The 7602-nt window shown below is 41.1% G+C and overlaps 1 non-coding gene across 1 annotated transcript; it reads left to right on the forward strand.

The window, feature by feature from the left end:
• Positions 1-237: 237 nt before the first annotated feature.
• LOC118486125 lies at positions 238-344 on the forward strand. The gene has a single exon (XR_004877981.1). It is a non-coding gene; the product is annotated as a small nucleolar RNA R71 (small nucleolar RNA).
• The last annotated feature ends 7258 nt before the right edge of the window (positions 345-7602 follow it).

The raw sequence follows: 7602 nt of genomic DNA on the forward strand, positions 1-7602 counted from the left end.
GCCTCGATTTGGGCTTGTAAAGAAGTGCTTTCATCAACCTTATGGGCGCCAGGGGCAATGGATTTATTGCCTCGGGGAGTGTGCCACTGAAAATTGGTTTGAGCAATTTCCTCAATTTGATTATATATTTCATGCGGGCGACGATTACCTAAAAGTCCCTCGGAGCTAGAGTCCAGTGTTTGCCTTGTGTGTGGCAACAACCCATTATAGAAAGTGGACACTTGTTGCCATATCGCAAGGTCGTGATGTGGACACTTTCGCAATAGCTCCTTGAACATTTCCCAAGTTTCATACAAGGATTCCCCGTCCTCTTGTGAATATGTATTAATTTCAGTCATTAATTTAGCCGTTTTAGCGGGAGGGAAATACTTATATAGAAAATTTTGGGCTAGTTCATCCTAGGTGTTTACCGATCCAGCTGGGAGGGCGTTAAGCCAAGCTTTTGCTCAGTCTTTTAGTGAAAAAGGAAACATTCGGAGGCGGATGGCGTCATTTGATGCTCCATTTATCCGAAAGGTATCACATATTTCTAAGAAATTAGTAATATGTAGATGGGGATCCTCGTCCGCAAGCCCAGGGAAGGTTGCGGAGTTCTGAAGCATCTGTATCAAATGCGGCCGAAGTTCGAAGTTATTGGCTTCAACATTCGGTGCATTGATGGCAGCGCCGAGGTTACCTACGGTGGGTCGTAGATAATCCATGAGGGTACGTTGGTCCGTCATTGGAAGTGGGTTTCCCGAAACCTTCTCTTGGTTTTTGGCTTTTAGTCTTTTTCTGAGAAAGCGTTCGGGTTCTTCTAGAGGTTCTTTTAAGTCCTTATTAGAACTGGAGCTCATACACCACGTAGGGTGGGCGTCTGGTTCCAAGTCCTGCAACAAAAACAGAAAAGAATGCTGGTCAGAAGGTTCACGACGGCCCCGTGCTCAATGAACACGGCCCGTGGTCGGAGTTACAGTGATTGTTTTCCAGATCCCAGCTGGAGAGTTGGACACGGCCTCGTGTTGCACCGACACGGCCCCGTGGTCAGCCTTCTGTAACTTGGAAAACTAAAAACTTCCAGTAACACGCTGGGCACGGCCCGTGTCCGACCAGGCACGGCCCGTGCTGAGCTCTGCAGAAGCTGAAAAACTAAGAAAATCCTAAAAAATTAAAAAGAAAATAAAAAAGATGATTAGGCCATAGATTCCTAACTTTCTTAAAATCCTTGTGTCCCCGGCAACGGCGCCAAAAACTTGATGCGTGTTAGTGTATATATGTTTTAGATATATATTTTAAGCCCTTTTTACACTTTTAGCCAAGTTTTAAATTTATAAAACACGATATTTACTAACACTAAACACACATATGGGAAAGTGCACCCATCGTGGACGTAGTATAGTGTTGGTAAGATACCGAGGTCGTCCAAGGACACAGGAGCTTTTAGTACCGGTTTATCCTCAACGCCTAATCAAATCAAAATGTTAGAAAAAAGATTTTTAAACTAAGAAAATAAAACTAAGTAAATGCTGAAAAATAAAATAAAAATAAAAACAGATAGACAAGATGAATCACTTGGATCCGACTCGTGTATTAGTATAACCTTTGATTATTTTTGCACTTTTGCACTTGTTTAAGAGATTATCTTAGTTATTGTAGTAGGCCCCTCTTTTGAAGGCGACGTTAACCTCAACCCAGTAGTTTGAGTCAGCAAGGATACAATCCTAAAGGGTCGGATTATTGAAAGATAATGAATTAAGTTATTAATGCAAATTATGGTAGGCCCCTCTTTTGGAGGTGACGTTACCCTCGACTAAGTAGTCTGAGTCAGCAGGGATACAGTCCTAAATAGTCGGGTTATAGTATTAATAATAGTTAACTTATGAGGGGATCAAAGAGTTTGGACCCCCGCCATCCAATACCTTTGGGTATTGAAGGAGGTCCTACTAAATTTGACCCAGGTCCCTTGCAGGACCTCTAAACGCTAAACAAGGGCAAGACCCTTACCAAACCGTTCCCTTAACCCCCGACCAGGTAGCCAACATACCTCCATATAGACCGTGGAGATATGAATGGTGAAAATCTTTTATTTTATATAGACAGTAAAATAATGCCAAGACACCACGGACAAACGATAAGGAAAAGTCACCTTCAACATAAGCAACTAGTTATTAAAGTCATTCATACAAAACCAAATAAAAAGTGCAAAAGATTAAAAATAAAAAGTATTATACTAAACACTTGTCTTCACCAAGTGATGTAAGAGACTTAGGCAAACATGGCCTTGATTGTCAAGAACTCTTACTATCAATCTTGGATCCCGAGACAACTCATACACTCTATGATGGACAATGGATGATGGTGGTGGATGATGGTGTTGTGATGGTGGTGGGTGGTGGATGAAGTGTGAGAGAGGTGGTGCTAAGGGATGAGTTGCAATGAGCCAAAGCACTCCTATTTATAGTCTGAACAGAGGGCTGGGCATGGCCCCGTGTCCGCTGGGCACGACCCCGTGCCCGTCTGACACTATCTCTCCTCATTAATTGCAATTCGCAATTACAATTAATGTGCCTGCAGTACTTTGGGCACGCCCCCGTGTTCACTGGACACGGCCCCGTGGTGAGCATTAGAAGCTTCTACAGGTTTGTCTTTTCTGTTGCTTCTTGGGCACGGCCCCGTGCTCGCTGAGCACGGGGCGTGTTCAGTCTTCTGCCTTCTCTGTTTTGCTTGGGAGGATGCTGTCGAGGGGTCGGGCAATCCACTTTTGTTCCTTTTCTTGTATTTATGTTAGATTTAGCTTCCTTTTTTCTTCTTTTGTTAATTTGAGCTCATTTAATCCTGAAAATACAAAAGGAAGACAAAAACACACTTTTTCCAACATTAGTACTTAAAAAGGGTTAGTTTTATGCCTTATTTGATGAAATTTATATGTTGCATTTTACACACATCAACACAGAACTGATAAGCGACAGTTACCCGGCAGAAACTGCACTTACAAATTGAATTAACAAAAGGTGTTTCTTAGAGAAAGTAAAAATGCGAGATTTTAGGGGTTGAGACAAATATAAACTATAAGTGTAACCATATGTGAAGTTCTAATCTCTCACATCCAAGTACGAGGGTTGTTTAGTAATTAGTTAATGTAGGTCCCTTTTCGCGGAGGATTACGAACCTAAACCTTGTTATACAAACCTACTAGCGAGTGCGGAATCCAAGCTAGCAAGCAAACCGAGTTAGTAGCAAGTAGAGAAACAAACACACAAGTTCACCGATTAACACAACTTGTATTAATGCAATGAGGGTTCGGTTACAAGCTCAATGTTTACAGAAGTGTTCTATAAACTCTCTAAGTGTGTGTGAGTTTTGGACAGAATGCTCTCAACCTATCTCTCGGTATCTTTCTGTCTGTGTGTCTATCTGTCTGTCTGCCGAAACTCAACACATGCATGGGTATATATACCCAGCCCATAAATTCTGGATCGAAGGATCTGATAGATGGTCCGAAGGATCATCTATCGATCATAGTTCACACGAAAGATCAGCATGGACCTCGAAGGATCATCCTTCGAGGTCTAATGATCGAACCATGGTCGAACCATATCTTTCGATCACCTCGAAGGATCAGGTGTATCCTTCGAGGCTATCCTTCGATCAGAACATCTTTCAACTGTTGTCCAAGTCAAACCGGAGGATGGTTGACTTGGTCAACTTACAACACAAATCAGGACATCGTTTATATCAGACCGAATACAGACAAAGTACAGACACAAGTGCACCAACAAACTCCCCCTTGGCTGTAGCTTTGTCTTTGTCTTCCAATAAATATAGACTCGTCTTGGACTTCGACGGTCTTTGGTCTTCGAGTTCCCAAAACTCTGACGTCCTTACAAGTCTTCAATGTCGGAGGATCTTCAAAGTCTTCACGTCTTGAAAGTAGAAAGTGTATCAACAAACTACCCGTATCATGTAGGAAGTGTGTTGACAAACTCCCCCTTAACATAAGCTCCCCCTTGAGTTATGCTCGTGAAAAGACTTTATCTTTATGAAGTGAGATCCTTGTGGTGTTGATGATGGCCAGCGGCAACTCGATCATCTTCATCACTTGAGTGCCTTCTTGTCGTGTCTTCATTCCAAAGCTTGTCATCGACCATGTTCTCCCAGCCTTTAGAATCTGCACATGCAAGAAATCTAAACGCATAATGAGAACAACTGCTTGGAATATAGTTAACATAAACACATGACACACGAATGACCATGTCATAATCAAACACCGTCCGACAGTTTGAAAGTTTAAATTTGTCAATTTTAGTCTTAACTTTCAAACATGCAAATTTTTGACCGTTTATGAAGATTTAGTCAATTCGGTTTTCGTTCAGGTTTCAGGCAACGAAGACTTGAGCTCCAACCTCGTACGATCGAAAATAAGGCAGAAATAAAATCTTTTTGGCTTTTATAAAGTTTATATTAAAACAAGCCTAAAATCTTTTTGGTATTTTTGAAATTAAAAGACAACAATTTAAAATCCTTTGAGTGTTATCAAACGACATCACCGCTAATGTCGTGCTGATATGCACCAAACGACGAAACTGTTTAAAAGAAATAATAAAAGTTAAGCAGTAAATAAATATATACAGACATTCTTTTTGCGAGTTTCGAGGGTAAGAGAATCATATCAGTGTACGGTCATGCCAAAACACTCTTGTTGTTCAGTTAGTTAACATTAAGATAAGCATCCTATAACAATTATCGGTATTGTTGTCCACTTAAGCTCAACTTATCAGATGTAATCATGTTTAGAGGATACGTTAATGTAGGATTTATACTTACCGACCGGTGTTCATCCACATCACGACACATTCCCGTATCAAGGTATGCACGAGAGTTCATCTTACCGGTGAGTATACCGATTATCATCTGTTTGACCGTATAAATTGTGAGATACTCACTTATTTTGATTTGAAAACAAGTCCTTTGTGATATAATCACTTATTGATGAGGAACTTGATTTTCGTATGCATGAGGGCACAGGTGCAAGTCCGTGAACAGGTCAGTACTTCCGTACAGCAGAGAGACGAACTTGACACCCGGAAAAATGTGATATTTTATCACTTATTTGTTTTGGACATGTGATTGTTTATCACTTATTGAGGTCGAATGCAGTATGCAATATGTACACGTATGTATAGTATCATGGAAGATCTAGACTTGCGTCCCCGTTATTTTTCGGTAAAAGATACAACCATGATACCCAGATGATAAGCAGCATAAAGACCGAATATCTCAGAACCTCGGCAATCTATCAAACGAAATTTCGGTACTAAGACCATATGCCAATGAATGGTTCCCACCTGGTCTTCAGTCGATTAAGATTTATATCACCCTGCACACTTTAAAATGATTGTGAGCCTACCGATACATCTTATATAGAGCTGCTTATCGTTTTGCATTTAAGGTTTAAAGAGGTTTGGATAGACCACTGATGTACTATCATTTTCTCTTTTGCTCGCCAGGAAACTCATTTTTGTTTTTCTATTGTTTTTGTGCTTTTGAAATTTTTCGATGTTTTTGGATTTTCAGATTTTTGGATTTACTCCCCCTAAAATCAATAAACTAAGATAAATTTAAAAACACACAAAGATATTTACAAAAATGATTTTCCGATGTTGGTTTTACTCTTGCTTGACCTTAATGCCGTTTACCAATAATAAAAAGTCAAATCTTGATTTGTCAAAAGCTTTGGTAAATAAGTCGGCACGTTGGTCATCGGTGTGGACCTTAACAACATCGATTAGCCTTTTCTCAAAGCAATCACGTATGAAGTGATATTTGATTTCGATGTGTTTGGTCTTTGAATGCTGCACAGGATTTCTAGTGATATCTAAAGCAGCAGAATTATCAACGTAAATAGGAGTAGTTAGGAATTCAAAACCGTAGTCCCGCATCTGTTGTTGGATCCAAAGAACTTGGGAGCAACAACTTGAGGCAGCAATGTATTCAGCTTCGCATGTTGATGTAGCTACACACGTCTGCTTCTTGCACTGCCATGTAACTAGGCGATTTCCTAAAAACTGACATCCAGCCGTTGTGGACTTGCCGTCGATTTTGCATCCGCCAAAATCAGAATCACTGAAAGCTACCAATTCAAAGTTATTATCCCTAGGGTACCACAGACCGGTGTCAGGGTACGCCTTCAAATAACGAAAAATCCTTTTAACAGCAGCAAGATGTGAGGCCTTCGGGTTAACTTGATATCTGGCAAGCAGGCACGTCGGGTACATTATGTCTGGCCTTGATGCTGTGAGGTACATAAGAGATCCGATCATAGCGCGATAGATTGAAGGGCTAACAGCTTCTCCCTTCAAGTCTGGAGTAATTCCGTGATTAGTTGGCAATGGGGTACCAATGGGCGTTGCATCAGACATCTGGAACCGGCTCAAGATGTCACCAACATATTTAGTCTGATGGATGAATATCCCAGACTCCGTTTGTTGTACTTGTAGGCCCAAGAAGAAGGTCATTTCCCCCATAGCACTCATCTCGAATTTATCCTGCATAATGCGCTCGAATTCCCTACACAAGACATCATTAGTAGAACCAAAAATAATGTCATCAACGTATACCTGTACCAGAAGAAGATCTCCATCTTGTTCCTTGATGAAAAGAGTACAGTCGATAAGACCTCTACGAAAACCGTTCTCCAGCAGATAGTGTGATAAGGTTGCATACCAAGCTCGTGGTGCTTGATGAAGACCATAAAGAGCTTTGTTTAGCAACCAAACCCGATCGGGATGGATAGGATCTTCAAAACCTGGAGGCTGTTCGACGTATACCTCTTCTTCAACCACACCGTGTAAAAATGCACTTTTCACGTCCATCTGATAAACCTTGAATCCTTTGAAGGACGCATAGGCTAGAAAGATTCGAATTGCTTCGAGACGTGCCACTGGTGCATAGACTTCGTTGTAGTCGATCCCTTCAATCTGACGAAAACCCTGAACGACTAAACGTGCTTTGTTTCGGATAACAACTCCGCGGTCATCCTTTTTGCATTTGAAAACCCAACGGGTACCAATCTTCTTGTATCCAGCAGGTTTCTCTACTAGTTTCCAGACACCCAGCTTTTGGAATTGTTGCAGTTCTTCCTGCATTGCTTCAACCCAAGCATTATCTTTCAAGGCTTCTTTCCACGTTCTTGGTTCTTCTTGTGAGACATAACACGCGAAGGACCAATCGTTTTGTTGCCCGGATTCTCGAATAGCTGCATACAAGCCTGCATTGTTGTTGTTTCGCAACATGTTTCTTGTTTGTACGCCACTTTGCACATTTCCAATGATGTTTTGTTGAGGATGGGTATTATGAATCCTTGTTTCTGGATTATCTGGAACTGGAACATTTATACCCAGGTTGTTAAGATTAAGATCAACAACCAATTCAAGACCCGGAATTGACGAAGAGGATGATGCAGTAGTCTCAGCTGTTCTATGTGTATCCACTGGAGGAGTACCCTCTGAAGTACCATGAACTGCTGTTGTAGGAGCTTCTTGATCTGCATCTAGAAATTCATCATCCTCTGAAGATTCGTTCAATTCGTTTGCATCATGAAAATCCTCATTGTTGAGAGTATTG

Source organism: Helianthus annuus, chromosome 13 (assembly GCF_002127325.2).
Source record: "Helianthus annuus cultivar XRQ/B chromosome 13, HanXRQr2.0-SUNRISE, whole genome shotgun sequence".
NCBI lineage: Eukaryota > Viridiplantae > Streptophyta > Magnoliopsida > Asterales > Asteraceae > Helianthus > Helianthus annuus.